Source organism: Hemicordylus capensis, chromosome 2 (genome assembly GCF_027244095.1).
Source record: "Hemicordylus capensis ecotype Gifberg chromosome 2, rHemCap1.1.pri, whole genome shotgun sequence".
Taxonomy (NCBI): domain Eukaryota; kingdom Metazoa; phylum Chordata; class Lepidosauria; order Squamata; family Cordylidae; genus Hemicordylus; species Hemicordylus capensis.
Window position 1 is genome coordinate 379,494,205 of NC_069658.1, and position 16,051 is coordinate 379,510,255.

Consider the following 16,051-nt stretch of genomic DNA (forward strand, 5'->3'; position numbering starts at 1 on the left):
TTACCGCAGCAAGGATAATATTTGCCACAAACTGGCGGATACCAGTGATTCCCTCTTTAAACGATCGGTTTTTGAAATTATGGGATTATGCATCAATTTCGAAAGTCTCAGCCTACAAGAAGGGTTTGTCTTCTGAGTCATTTATGTTTGTTTGGGAGCCTTTTATAAATTACAACATTCAACAAGGTCTCCACTTGTTCCCAATGTCAGGATTTGATTTATGAACTTTTGTGTACACAAGGTAAACACTGCATAAGGTAAACATTGCGGGAAAGGGTGTTTAGCTGTCGGTTAACTTGGCATTTTCATAGAAATGATTTTTTTTAACTTAATAGAATTGGTTCTTTATCATTCTTATCTGTAATTATGAAATGTTAAGTTGCTTCTTCATTCAGTTACCAAACTATGGGTGGTGAAAAGTGAGGGAAGAGGTTGCTGTTTCTTTCTTTTTCCCCATAATTTGTATTGCTTGATATTTCCGAACACTTTGTTGTATCTCTCCTTTATCTGCTTTTTAATTTGAAAATTAAAATTCTATTTTTAAAAAATGAATTAAAGGGAAGGAAGAACGGTTTGGGGAAAGGGAGACAGCAATGAAATACTTCCGCTAGCACACCCATACTCCAGAAGCACTAGTCACAGCAGAAACATGTTGCATGGCCATCAGTGATGTATTTCTGATCTAACTAGTGCTTCCAAAGTGAATGCAAACTAGCTGAAGTATTTGCATTACATATAAGAACAGCCCAGCTGGATCAAGCCCAAGGCCTCTCTAGTCCACCATCCTGTTTTACACAGATGCCTCTGGGAAGCTCACAGGCAAGAAGCAAGAGCATGCCTTCTCTTTTGCTGTTGTTCGCCTGCAACTGGTATTCAGAGGCATCATGCCTCTGAGGCTGGAGGTGGCCCATAGACACCAGACTAGTAGCCATTGATAGAACCCATCCTCCATGAATTTGTCTAAGCCCCTTTTCAAGCCATCCATGCTGGTGGCTGTCACCACATCTTGTGGCAGAGAATTTCATAGATTAACTATGCGCTGTGTGTAAAAGAACTTCCTTTTGTCAGTCCTAAATTTCCCAACCTTCAGTTTAATGTGATGACCCCCGGTTCTAGTGTTGTGAGAGAGGGAGAAAACATTATCTCTGTCCCTTCGCTCTACTCCATGAATAATTCTACACACCTCTATCATGTCTACCTGTAGTCGTCTCTTTTCTAAACTAAAGAGCCCCAGATGTTGAAGCCAGAGGTGTAACGGGGGGAAACGGCACCCAGGGCAAGCTCTGCCCCTCAAATTGCGCCCTCCCCCCGCCCCCCCACATACCTGCGGCCCCCTGGCCGGAGTGAGCGCGGCGTTGGCGGGCGGCGGTGGGAGTGAGCGTGGCGGCGGCGGGCGGCGGCGGGCGGCGGCGGGAGTGAGTGTGGCAGTGGCAGGCGGCGGCGGGAGTGAGTGTGGCGGTGGCGGGCGGTGACGGATCGCCGAGTGCGGCAGTGGCGGGCGGCGGCGGATCGCCGAGTGCCCTCTGCTGCACTCGGCGATCTGCCATCGCCCGCCACTGCCTCACTCGGCGATCCGCTGCCGCCCGCCACCGCCGCACTCGGCGATCCGCCGCCGCCCGCCGCTGCCGCGCTCACTCCCGCCGCCGCCCGCCGCTGCCGCGCTCACTCCCGCCGCTGCCGCGCTCACTCCCGCTACCGCCCGCCACTGACGCGCGATCCAGGGGAGGTCGGGGAGGCATGCCACTTTTTGCCACCCCCCCACGTGACCCACCAGACTGGCGCCCAGGGCACGTGCCCTGCCTGCCCCCCTATTGTTACGCCCCTGGTTGAAGCCTTGCTTCATAAGGAAGGTGCTCTAGGCCCCTGATCATCTTGGTTGCCCTCTTCTGCACCTTTTCCACTTCTTGTGCAAAAGTACAAGGCCACCGGCACTTTTCAGGAGCCTGCAGCTTGTGTGGATTGCTACTGCCCGTGTTAGACTGTGGAACATATGGCCAGTGCAAATATCTTAATGGAAGGATATACTTCATGAGCACTGAGAGATCAGGATTCTATGAAAGTAAGAGAAAGGAAAGTGCAGATTTGGGAGGTGAAGCAGAAGCACGCTGGGATCAAGGCCGATCCTGGTGCTGCCCTCCCAGGTAGCCTGGGATTTTTACCCAAGTGTGCAAGAGTATGCAAGTGTGTCCTTTTACCCCAGAACAGGGTTGTGTGAATGCTTGGGCTGCCTCTAGAATGCTGCGTAGCTCATAAAAGCGCCAGTCGTGTGGATTCACGAGCTCACACGCCAGATCATTGGGGGGGAAGCCAGGTGCTATCCTGCCTTCCCCCCCTCCCGCCCCTTTGGTGCTCTCAAAGGTCATGTGAATGATCTCAAAATGTAACATGTGATATTGGAGACAGCCATGATTAGTTTGAATTATCCTTTTCTGAAATGTGGTTCTTAATCAGAATGGTTTGATAACTGCATTTTTTCCTGTTCACACAAACAGCTGCAGTGGCATCAGTTTCTCTTGAAAATGGTGAGCATTAGAAAGGTTGTAATATCTGAATATGAATAGTGTGGGGAAGGTGTGGTGTAAGTAAAATGTAAGTAATGAAAAAGCAATGTTGAACTACCTTGTAGGAGAATTCACATATAGCACGAGAATGGCTGGAGCCTGGACATTCATAAATCAAGGCCTTGAGAGTTCATGTGTGAATTTGGGTGCACAAAAGAATGCAACTAAAATGGAGTGATCTTCAAAATGAGACCCTGCTGAAGCAGATATGAGGATGCTTCCTTTCAATCAGAGTGGCGGTTTCAGCCTCTTCGTATGTGATGATGAGGCAAGCATTGATGTTATCTTGTGAACCAGAGCAGCCTTATTTCACACAGTGCCTAGGTTCATCCATTGCCTATTTGTGACTCCTAATATACCTGTCATAAAAGCTAGTGATGGGGCTGTAGAATTAGGCTTTAATGATGGTAAAGATTCTATTTTTTAAGATTGTTAGCCCCATTGGGACATGTTATTGTCTTCTTATTTCTTTTGCTATGTAAACAGCTTCGAGTACTTATGTTGTATTTATATTGGCTCTTTTATATATATTTAAATATCTGTAATTTTTGGAAACCAGAGGTAGAGGGAGAGTAGTAGGGACAATCTATATAAGTTACAGCTCAGGTATGTTGAATGTTAATTATAAGAAGAGCAGGAAGAAAAGCAGGGGGCTCCACTTCCTGTTTATTGGATGCCCAACCCAGCCCCTCTTGGAGTTCTCATCACACACTGACAAGCTGCCACAAGTTTTTCTTTAAGATGGCAAAAACAAGAAGCTCAGTTCTTGCTTTTTTGGTGCCAGATGCCAGGTTCTGTGTTTTTGTGTTGGATGTAGAGATGCATTAAACACTTATGCCTGGCTTTAGAGTCCTGCTGAGTAGGCACCTGTATACTCTAAATATTTCAGGGAAAATCTAACAATATAGAATGTATAAATATGCACAACCCTTACTGGATGTCAGAGGTACAACTAGCTTTCACAACTGCACTAGAAAATGTGTAACAGCCTTTCTTGTGCTTAGTTGAAATTGACTTCAGTTTATTTTGAAGCTGCTCTGGTCAGGTGTTCCATTATGAGGAAAGCAGAAGAAGACCTAAACAACCATCTCTGCTCCTTATTGTTAGAAGAGAGATTACTCCCTGTATTTCGCTCATCTCTTGGTTAGGTATTTTCACCGGACACTAATATCAAGTTTCAAACAAAGCTTTATTTTTAGTGCTAACAAAAGCTTTGAGGTGCGGCTGCCTGCCTAGTCTGGCAGGCCATTCTCCTTTTTATACTCTGGAGTAAACAACTTTCGCACCTGCGCATTGTATACAAGCCAAAGTGTCACTTTAACCCCAAAGGTTCTAATTTGCTTCCAAGTGTTATATTTCCCACTTACACTATCGAGACATCTGGCATGCGGCCTTGGCTTTCCCCTCCCTGTTGAGACATTCCTTTAAGCAGTGCCATCATAAAATATCCTCAAGGCCTGGGGGTTAACAGCTGCAAGCGTCATTGATAAAGCTTGTATCATAGTTAAGTGCTGTGCAAACCAATCATGATTTTTGGCTGTTGAAAGCTATTTGCAAATAATATTCCAACATTATCTAGATAGGCTGTACATTTCACTCACCCCCACTAGCCACCATCTTTATAAGCTCCTGTTCCCTTTATCACAAATACAGATGGGCCTGCAGCCTGCATTTTCCCTGCAAAAATAGTGCTGCAACAGAAACAAGCTATTCCTGCTCTAACATTTGTACTTGCTCTTGGTTATTTGCAGTTCTGTTTGCATCCAGAGTTGACAAATGGAGATGTGGCAATGGAACACCCATCATCTTTGTCTGCAGCCTGGCAATTCTTTCCCTGATTATGACAGAGGTTGCCCTTGTGATGACATTGCTCAGATGTAAGTCCTGGCCTGAAGCTTGCCTTGAGTCTGTGTCTTCTGCACCACGATAGGGGCAAAGAACAATTCCTGTGTGCTGAATCAACCATATTTATGCTTCTGTGCTCAGTGAGGGGGTCTTAGGGCAGGCGACAAATAAAATGTGGCAAGGATGGCCAGGCGCATAACAATGATAGGGCAAGGGGAGACAGTTGTCTGGGGGCCCCACTGCCTGGAGGGGCACCCCAGAGGCACTTCATGTGACTCCTCATTGCCCCCTGCCCAGCCCCATAGCCTCTCAGCCACTTGCCCTCTTCGCCGTCTCTCCTGCTTGTTCTGCTGGCCGGCAATCGAAGCAGCAGGCAAGCTGCCAAGAGCTCCTTTTCTCCCGCCTCTCAGCTGATCGGCGGGTGGGCGGGGCTTCCAGGAGGCCTCCGTGTAGGCCGCAGTGAAGCCTGAGCTCGAGTAGGGCCCAAGCAAGCCAGGAAGGAGGAGGCAGCCAGAGTGTTCTCTGCAGCAGAAGAGCCCTTGCTGCCCTGCTTAACCCAGACCAGCATTTGCCAGGTAGAGTGTGAACTCCTTTTTGTGGTTACCTTTCCCGCCCCCCCCCCCATATATAGGGATCTGCTTGCCATAGGGCTTGGATATGGGGGGGGGGGAGGGACCGAGAAGTCTCTGAATATTTATTTTGAAACAGCTTGGAAAATTTGCTGACTTAAAAAAAACTATCTAAAAAGTCCTATAAGTGGCTTGTTTCATGGCAGAAAATTGCAAAAACTTCTGGAACAGTATTTTATTAATTTTATTTATTCATTCATTCATTTATAAATGCACTTATGTTCAAGTTGTTTTGCAACCCAGAAGGTCTGAGTGAGAACTGTGAAGCATGTGTGGTGCTTTTATTTTATTTTTCTTGTGTGTGAACTGCTCCCCAATAACTTGCAGGGACTTCCGGGTAAATCTGGCCAACATGTGAATGCAGCACCTCCATTCCAGAGGAGATGTGTCTTAAAGGGCTTTAAAAGCCTCCTGTGAAAAACCTCCTGCAATCAAACTTGACTGAATTTGTTCAGAATTCTGGGAAAACAAACATAGGTTCACCCTGCATGGTTGAAAGTCTCCTTTGCTAATCTGCAGCGAGGGGCCCATTTTAATCATTCATCTTTCTAGTGTGTTCTAGGAATTAAAAGTAATACAAATGTATAGTACTCAATGTATATCACTATATATTGTGACGTGTGTGTGTGTATTCAGTGAAATGTATTTGCAGGCAGCATACTTATTTTGGAATATCAGACTTAAATCCTTGGGGGCCTGGGGTGTGCGGAGGCCCTGGACTTTGGGGGGGGGGCATTTTAAAATCTTGTCTCTGGGCCCACTCCAACCTTGCTACGCCCCTGAGGATGGCTATCCTGTACATATTAGGGCTCCTGTACCCTGAGGATTTTTAGAGAAGGGGATTTTTGAATCCTTGGACCCCTGCAGCACTGTGACAAGCTATTCAGCTGCTAAAACTCTATACAACCTTTAAAAGGTTCAGAAGCCCTGATGTGGAAAGCTGACTGTTGGCTTCAGCTGCTTCCTTGGACTTGCTGCTCCCTTTCTAGAGGGGACTGAACTCTCTTTCCTAAGGAAGATAGAGTGAGGAGGTTAGCCTAGCTCCTACCCTGCTAGGTCAAAAGCTAGCAGGTACACATCTCTACATTGAACCTGCATTCAATAACCTTTAACGTATTGAATCTTAAGCTCTGATGTGAATCAATAAGCCTTGACATCAACCTGGATCATGATAAGATATGTTCATGCCAGTCTAATGACCCAAGTACCAGACTTGAAATGGGGCAATCCCTTGGCGGGGAGGGGGTGAAGTTGCTTAATATAATATGGATATTGCTAACTGGGCAAAGAGGCACATTTTAAATTGGTGGTTGTGTCATATTTATCTAGGGGAGAGCAACCATCTCCATTCAACGAAGCATGGTATCTCTCCAATAGCTGTTTCTTTTTAGACTGTTAGTCCCTTTGGTACAGCAAACTGTTTTCTCATTCGTTTTCCTATTTCCTCACTCCTTTTACCATATAAGCCACTTTGTGAACTTCTTGTTGAGAATTAATTAATGTTGATAACAAACTGATGATGATGATGATGATGATGATGATATGATGTCTGGCATATCACACAGTGCACTGTCCATCAAAGAGGGACACATACATATGGTTTGAAAGCCAGTCAAAAGCCTGTTCTTGCTGGCAGAGGAGGTTGCAGCTCTCCAGTGTACAATGCAGGCAGCTCAGTGTACAATCAGCTGTAAAATCGTTGCTGTGCCACTGCTGCCATTGGGAATAATGACAGTAGCGACACAGCAGTGATTATGCACAGCTGAGTGTATATGGAGCCTTCCCTGCCTCCGCTGCCCATGAAAACAGGCTCTTAGCTAGCTCTCAAGCTGTGCATGCATGTCCCTCTTCAGTGGATGGTGCACTGCTAGGTATGTCGGATGACGATGACAACAACAACAACAACAACAACAACTAGTTTAACCTGCGCAGAGCATCTGCCCCCTAGTACTTTATTGCTCCCCTCACCCCCTGCCACAGCCCCCCTCACCTCAGAGATCTCTCCACCCTCACCTGAGCTGCATTTCTGCTCCTCCTCCTCCATCCTGTTGCTTCCACCCCCCTCACCTCTCTTGGTCGCCAGTGTAGCGTTGCTGGCACCTATTGGCCAAGCTGCAGCCCCCTATATCCAGAGACCTTCCCACTCTCACCTGAGCCCCGATCCTGCTCCTTCCCACAGAAGCAGCAGCAGTTGACCAGGCCCTTCCTCACTGCCGCCACTGCCATGGCCGCTGACAGTCACGGGCCCTTCGCTTGCCTGCCTCTGTCAATGGCCTTGGTAGCCCCAAACTGCAGCTGTGGTTGACTGGGCCCTTCCTTGCTGCCAATAGGTGCTGCCATGGCTGCTCATTCCCCTCAGGCTGCTGATAGGCTTGGGCCCATCCCTTGCCCTTTCTTCTTTCTCTCTTCCCCTACCTTATTTTTCTCTGTTTCTCTCTCCTCCACACACACTTTCCCTTCGTCTTTCTTCCCACCCCTCTTTCTCTCCCTTTGTGAGTTAGCAGATCTTATTCACCTTGTTTCCTCATCTAATTCACACAACAGCAGCCTCCTTCTCCTGACGGGGGTCCTCCCTCCCTCACACCCCCTCTCTTCACAGACCTCTGCCCACTTACCTTTTATATATATAGATTCCTCTCCTCTACAATCAAGAACAACTTCCAACCAGTAACAGTTGCATTCCAACTGACCTTAACCATCACAGGTTCCTCCTCCCTATCTGCATATGGAATCTCCACTGTCCAATCACCACAGTGCTTCTGCTCATGAACTCTTGCAAGAGCTGCCACACACAGGATTAGCCACGGGTACGCATTAAAGAATTATATATAGAGATAATGGTGAGCCAAAAATACTTCCAGATCATGTGTGTGCATTTCTAGACCATGTGTGTGCATATCCGGGATGTCCATCTATGGTAGTATATGATGTGGTGCTAATCATGAAAATATCCTATGAACAATGGAACAATTTGGATGCATCCACTCTGTGCTGTATTCTTCCAAGGTTCCATGTATTTCAGGTTTTCCATCATGCGCACTTGATTGGCACGCATTCCAGGAGAAATGCTACTACTACTCCCCCACACATCGGGACTGGGAAAGCGCCAGACACACATGCCAGGACTTGGGTGCAGATCTAGTAGTGATTGACAATGAAAAAGAACAGGTGAGTCTTTCCTGTGTGTCTCATATAGCAAATGGAAGTGTTGGGCATCATGTATAAGGAACTTGTCTTCTGCTACCTGGGATAGCTGTACTTACAAACACCCTTGGCTCTGAGTTTTCAGAACAATAATGGCACAACCTCAACACGGGCTGGAGACTGGAGGTAGCGTGCAAAACAGCAGCTAAGTGTAATTGCATAGAAAGGATTAATTCATTTCCATTCTTGGTGCCTGGAATGACAACTGTCCAGATCAATTTCTAGTCAGTGGTAGCCAGACACTTTTCTACGAAGCCTGTAACTTCTACTAGAATGAAATTCTGCCTTATGTATGGTGTTTGTTACAGCTTGATATGACTGAATTGGCCATTTACTGGGGTAAAGAAAGTTTGGAAAGAGAGCACACACTCCCAAAGCTATCCCCTTATGTGAAAGTGAACCGGACCTGTATGTTTGTATGTTCACATTAAAATGGATCATAAATTAACATACGAAGCTGCTGCTTATACTGAGTCAGATCTTTTGATCTGTTTAGCCCCTCATTGTCTCTGTCTTCTCACTAGCAGTGGTTCTCCTAGATCTCTGGCAGAATCTATCTATCTATCTATCTATCTATCTATCTATCTATCTATCTATCTATCTATCAATAGATTTGCCACCAATACTATTAATTGCATTTCTTTCCCAAACAGCTCCAAGGACCGCAGGCATACCAGGGCCAGTCCTTGCATCTTATCCTCACAACAACCCTGTGAGGTAGGCTAGGTTGAGAGATGGTGACTGGCCTAGGTTTACCCAGTAACCTTTATGGCTGATATAAAGAGAAAAGATACACTGATGTAGTTCCATGATTTTAAGAGTTAAAATTCCATTTTCCAAAGCTGGTTTCTGGGGCCTGGGAGGTGAGCAACCTCCAAAAGACTTGAGCACAGGAAGCTCCAACTGAATCTGAATTCTCTGGGTACTAGAATTTTGCACATTTGCAATTGGCAGAGAAATTTGCACGCACGCGTGCGTGTGCGCGCACACACACACACACACCAGTGAGTGAACCAATCAGTGTCTCAGGATCAGGGCTTGTGATTCAGGACTCATCATGACCTGAATGACAATGACATGCACATGAGTTGAAAATTTCCAAAATAAAACAGAATGATTAACAATTCGAATAGGGAATTCAAAAGAGCTTGAAATAGATTCTGACCTAAATTCACAAATGTGTTCCTTGGATGTGACAGAGAGTCACTGAGTATGACAGACAGGCAATAGAACTGAATGATTTGCTTGCTCCAGCCACGTGATAACATGGACAGTAAAGAGTCAAGCAGGCCAATATAAATTAAGATGATCACGTCTGTTCTGGAAGAGCCATCTAACTGGAGGTGCCAGGGACTGAATCTGGAACCTCAGGCCCGCAAAGTATGTTCCCTCCCATGAACTATGTGCCCTCTCTTCAAATGTCCCATGTTTCAGAACCGATGTGCATCCCTGGCTCCCAGGGTTTGAAACTCTGATCCCAGCAACCAACATGATGTGTCACTCTCTGGGCTGATTCCAATGATACCTTACTGACCCACATGCTTAGGAATGGAATGTTCTGAGAGTGTGCCTGTTGTGACATCTTCTGGGGATGAATGGATAACACCTTCCCTACACATCCGTGTCACATGGGTGTGTGTGTGTGGTTCTATTCATCCAAATGACATCTCCATATGTGCTACAAATACAGATCTTAAGAGTGCATGTAAAGGGGCCATTTGGACGAACAACCCCTTCCCACACACACAATAAATGGACGTGTCTGAAGGGCTTGGTATGTCTGCTGAGAACATTACAATGAGTGCACTCTCAGCACTTCCTCTTCCCAATTGCATGGCCCAGTAAGGTATTGTCCAAACCAGCCCTGAATTATACATTCCTAGGAAAGGTTGTGCCCTCGAGTCGGTGTTGACTCCTGGTGACCACAGAGCCATGTGGTTTTTCTTTGGTAGAATATAGGAGGAGTTTACCATTGCCATCTCCCACACAGTGTGAGATGATGCCTTTCAGCACCTTCCTATATCGCTGCTGCCCGATATAAGTTTCCCATATTCTGGGAAACACACCAGCGGGGATTCAAACCAACAGCTTTCTGCTCTCTAAGCAGGTTACTCCCCTGCTGTGCAATTAGGTGGCTGTCTAGGCAGCCCTTTCCCAGCATTTCTGTACTGATATGCTTCTCTGAGGGACAGTTTCAGCAATATATCCATGATTTACTCATATTGGTATGGACATCTGTGGAATGCAGGCCTCATAGCAGTCACTTCATAGATTGAGAATTTTTGACAGCAGATAAGGAGCAAATACCTCTGGTTTTTATCTTTGCATAGGACTTTCTTGTTTACATGAGTGATGGAAGAACATACTGGATTGGTTTTAGTGTCAATAAGAATGAAAGAGAGTGGAGATGGGTGGATGACACACCTGTATCTTACACGTGAGTGACATTTTTGAATGGATTTCCCCTGCCCTATTATAACATTTAGGAGTAAGGCTACATGATTTTCAAAACATTGTTAACTTACTGTTTATACTGAGCATCACAAAGTGTGCTATGATTACATTTGTGTTAGGGCAGCTGTATATCATGTATTTGGCATGTGGCAGAAATAACATGCACTATTAGAATTCACATCACCACTTCTGTTTGTGGACTTTTTTTTCTTGTCAACAAGAAACAACTGTGTCTCAAGATACTTATGATTATTTGTAGATGTTTTATTGAAAGTCCAATGCATTTCAGTCAAAAAGGCCTTCTTCAAGGGCAACTGCTTACTTAAAACCTTACAAGATATCTCTGATAAAAATGCTCTTCAGGGGCTTGAATCCAACTGCAGTTACACATATTCATAAGCATCTTCTTGGTCTCTTCTTGTTGACACTTTGGTGGATGCCTCCTGTTTTGAGTGTGTCTTCTGGCTTTTATCTTGCCATATCCCATCATGCATTGTTATGGATTTCAAAACTCACCATGAGGCCACACATGCCATGTTCTATATGTTGGAAATTCTCTGTGGTGAGAGAATCCCTTTCTCATTATAGCAGAGTGCACAGAGGCACAACACAGCGGAATTTAGTTAGGCATGCGTGTATGCTGAGAGTAAAATAAATTGGAGCCAATTTGTAGTTTCAGATCAATATATAAGGCATTTATTAAGGAACTCCATTCTAGATAGGAAAGTGAGGAGTTAGGATCTCTAATCTATCTATCTAGCTGGATGCAGATGGATTCTGCATCTTCTCTGCACACATGGTGCAGGGAGAGAAGCTTGCCATGTTGCAAGGTAGAAGGGCAGGAAGGGAAGAGAGAGAGGAAGGAAATTAATCCCTGAGATTAGCAATCTACATATCCAAAGGGATAGTGTCAGAGCAGTGGAGAAGGGGTGACCAATGTCTTGACCCTCTAGCCCTCTGACTTACTAGTCTGTCCTCCACTGTCTGAGACAAGAGACAGCACAAAGTCCTTTAACTTCCAACACTATAAGCCTCAAGTGAATGGGGAGAGAATTCTCCATCATTAAACACTTCAGTTTCATTAAAGGCTTCAGAATCTGAGCATTACTGTGTACTTTCCATAATTATCTCCCTTGTAATGGTAGTTTTGTGGTGGGTTCTAAAATAGAGACAATACCTTTACCATAAAGTGTAATCCTGATTGGAAAGCAGGAGCAAAGTAACATCTTAGCCCATGGTACCTGGTGGACCACTGTGATGGGAAATGCACTAGCATATGTGATACACAATCATTAAAATAACTTAATGTCTTGAGCACAGCATCTGCATTGCATCCCAAACTACAGATGTCCCCAGAAGCACTTTATGGGCTGACCTAAGATTTCAGCAAATGCCACAGCACACAAATGACAGTATCAACCTGTAGCGAGTAACCATCAATGTGTGCTAAGTTTCCCTGCCCTGGTCATTGTGTCTGAGTATAGGAAGGAACTTCTCCCAGATCAGCTGGAGTTTTTGCCTACTTTTCATGTTAGCATGTGGCCCATCAACGGCTTGGGTTGTCTGGACTGATGACATTATTGTTTCTTGAAGAAGAGCAAGAATAGCTCCTGTCTTATAAGAGGTAGGAGGTAGATCTGTGGTGATACAGAGCAGCTGGCCTGTCAAAGTAGAAAAAAATAATACTAAAGGCAAAGATGGACTTCTTAAGAGCAGACCCAACCACAAATACTGATGTCAGAGGTAAAACTCCCCTTGATATAGTACACCTGGATTGCCACCTCTCTAAGTATTCTTTAACATAATTGGCTCAGCAAATGTGCTGAATAGATTATTGTGATCCCATAAAACCTTGCAATGACTTCATGTGACATTTATTTATTTATTTATTTATTTATTTATTTATTTATTTATTTAACAAACATATTTTATACTGCCCAAAACTTGCATCTCTAGGCAGTTTACAACCATATAAAAACAAAATTTTATCTTCTTAAATATAAATATAAAATATTTCTTAAATATAAATAGGAAGTTGGGGGCTAGAAAAGGATATAAAATGGTATTCAAAATGGTATTCACTCAGAGAGAACTTATTCTAGGATGACTTGACTCTAGAAGGAGGATGAAGTAGGGTGCTGCAGGCTTTCATTCTGGTGCAACCTTGCTCCATGTGCCTGCTGCATCAAGTGCTCTTTGTGATGCAGCAAGAGCTGGAAAGTAGTTTAGACAAGGCAAAACTAGGAAGAACTGTGCAAACAGAATGGATTCATGAATGTTTGAAGAGCAGAAGAGACAAAGTGCCAAAAGTACCTCATCACACTTCTTGTTGTCTGCATTTATCATTCAGGATATTTGAAGGTCTTTACCCCAAATCGTAGCTACTTGTGTGAAAGGAGTTTGTTCCATAGGAACAACATCATTCAGCCCTTCAACAGTGGGTGATACATTAGCTTGCATGGCCGCAAACTGAATAGGAGAGAGAAAACTGTTGGCACGAGGACCCTGGCAGTATCAGCTCTCAGCTGCAATGTCTCATAGTGACTACTGGTAGGCTTTAGGGTCATGGATAAAAGTGCTGGGCTCCTCCCCACTTTGCTCTTCCAGTGTTAGTCTCCATTTTGTCTCTCCAGAGATGGCTGTTTGTTTTGGTCTCTCTCTTCAGCCATGAGCTACAGCTGAAATTAAGCTGCAGGCTTTTTCACATTTGTTTGTAACCTTCTCTTTAAATAAATCCTTGTATTTCTTCAGTACTAGAGAACTGTCTCAAGACCTCTTGCTTTGCTGCTTTCTCATCAAACTGGTTTTGCTTTGCTATTTGGGGACTGAACTGCCATTCTTCCCCTATAGAAACATGGTAGTTGCTACAGGGTCCATTTTTCCCCTTGTGCTTTGCTTTCTGAAGTGAGATTTTCACCAGGTGCTATTTTTTGTTAACCAGAAAAAAGCACCATGCCAGCTGTAACAAAGGACGCCAGTTTTGCGTGTTTTGCTGCTTGCAGGTGCATGTAACAAAGCCCTGGCCAGTCCCTTGGTCCCTCCTCTCTTGCACGGTGCCCTTGGAGACAACTTGCATTAGAGAAGAAAAGGGGCGGAATGCTTAATCCTTCTCCTGCCAGTGACTTTCCTCAGGAAACTTCCCCTTCTGCAGCTGTTCTTTCCTTTGTAGAGTTCCAGGCCAGCCTTTGTGAGGAAAACCTAGATGCGGAATTCTGGCAAAGGTCAAAGCAGCTCATGGGGAAGTTTCAAGGGGGAAGCAATGGGTCAGGGGAGGGCCAAGCACTCCCTTCCTTCTCGTTCCTTTGCCGGTGGAAATTGTCCCATCCCGAGTGTGCTTTGCAAGGGAGAAGGAGCCACTGGGGCTTTGTTCCATGTGGCTGCTGCAACCTAACATGTAGATGATTTATACCAAGCTCAGGCCTCTATTGCTCCCCCGCCCCGCCCTCGCCCAAGCTTCATGTCCTGCCCTGTATGCCCTGTGATTGTGTGACTTAGGGCAAATCCTGTTTGTCTTTTTCAGAAATTGGCAGCAGCATTCAGAATCAAATAACCTAGCTAAGAACAGATCAAGTAAAAACTGCGCCATTTTAGAAGAAGAAAAGAACTTCCTGTGGGATGATGTTATGTGTAATAGTTACCATCTGTTTATTTGTGAAAAGAACATGAAGCTTGTCTGCATCTGGCAGTCTCTTTATACTTCCCATTGAAACAACGTTCCTCTTGGATGTTGTGTCCATGTAGACAGAATTGTGTGCACCATACAATGCAGGAGTGCCAGAGACGGCAGTTTCTACAACACCCTGCTAGCATTTCTGCAAGCATCTCCAGCAGTTACTAGTTTAATTGATTTTGCAAGGAAGGAAGGAAAGACACTCTTGAATGTCAAGGCATTTATGAGAGGGAATTACTGGATATGGGTTCTCTTTTATGTACTTTATTAAATTAAAAAAACCTTCCCGTTTCAAAAGTGCTCTGGATATAGTGTGGGGGTGCATTTATTACTCATGGTCACTATTCAGTAAGCACCTACAGTACAACAGTCACACCAAAATGTATGTTCATCGATTGTACTGCTGCTGGTTGCACTGTTGGGTACAGTGTGAAACCCTACAGAAAAACTATATAACCTTTTTTATATCGATCATGGCAGGATGGGGTTGGGGGAAAAGAACTTCTATATCATAGGTGATAACAGCTCTATAGTGTCATTTCTAACTATCCAAGAAGCTGTTATCTGTACATAGCTTTGTCTGTCCTGGATCTAAAGCAGGGGCATAGCAAGATTGGAGTGAGCCCAGAGACAATATTTTAATATGGGCCCCCCACTCATTGAAGCTCAGCTCATGATGTAAAGAAATCTTAAATAAGGCTGAATAGTGGTAACAAAAAGCATAGTACATTTATTTATTTATTTGTTTGTTTGTTTGTTTGTTTTACACACACACACACACACACACACACACCCTATGTGCCACAATAGAACACCACCCTAAATTATTAGTTTCTAAAGGTTTTGTAAATTGTGGACGATGCAAGTCATTTAATGGTACTAGAGAAAAACATGTTGTTCTGGTAGCTCCAGGTCTTAACACTCACATAAATTTTGGAGAATGAATACAACTGAAGGAACCTGGGCGGGAGAGTGGCTAGGGGAGTCAGTCATGTGACTTGCCTCTGGGGGGGGGCCCAAGGCAGTGGTCCCCCAGACAACTGTCTCCCCTTGCCCTATTATAGTTATGCCCCCTGATGTAAAGGTAAAGGTGTGCCATCAATTCGGTGTCAACTCCTGGCGACCACAGAGCCATGTGATTTTCTTTTGTAGAATACAGGAGGGGTTTACCACTGACATCTTCCGTGCAGTATGAGATAATGCCTTTCAACATCTTTCTATATCACTGCTGCCCTATATAGGTGTTTCCCATAGTCTGGGAAACACACCAGTGGGGATTTGAACCAGCAACCACTAATCAAGATGTCCCTGCTGCGCCATTAGGTGGCTACTGCTAATTAATCTCACTGGGTTACCCTGAATGCTACTATTATGAGAAAGAGAGAGAAGAACGCAGTTCACACGATTGCTAGAATGCGGGGGACACAAGCATCCCACCCAGCTTTGGGAGTTGTGTGCGCTCCCAATTTCCCTTTGACTGTTAACAAAAAAACTAGTGCTTGTCAGCCTTTTCAGAAATGATGGGGTTGCTTATCAAATTTAGAGATGACAGAAAGATGTGAGGGGTATAGCTAACATCTTAGAAAACAGAGTCAAAGTTACATCCAATCTGGACAGACTCGAATATCGGGCCAAAACTAATGAGATGAAGTTCAACAGAGGCAAATGAAAAGTTCTGCAGTTGAGTA

At 44.7% G+C, this 16,051-nt stretch overlaps 1 long non-coding RNA gene across 1 annotated transcript; it reads left to right on the forward strand.

The window, feature by feature from the left end:
- Window positions 1–4,852: 4,852 nt before the first annotated feature.
- Window positions 4,853–14,663, forward strand: LOC128345998 (uncharacterized). The gene is made up of 4 exons (XR_008316731.1): window positions 4,853–4,981; window positions 8,058–8,203; window positions 10,570–10,676; window positions 14,214–14,663. It is a non-coding gene; the product is annotated as an uncharacterized LOC128345998 (long non-coding RNA).
- The last annotated feature ends 1,388 nt before the right edge of the window (window positions 14,664–16,051 follow it).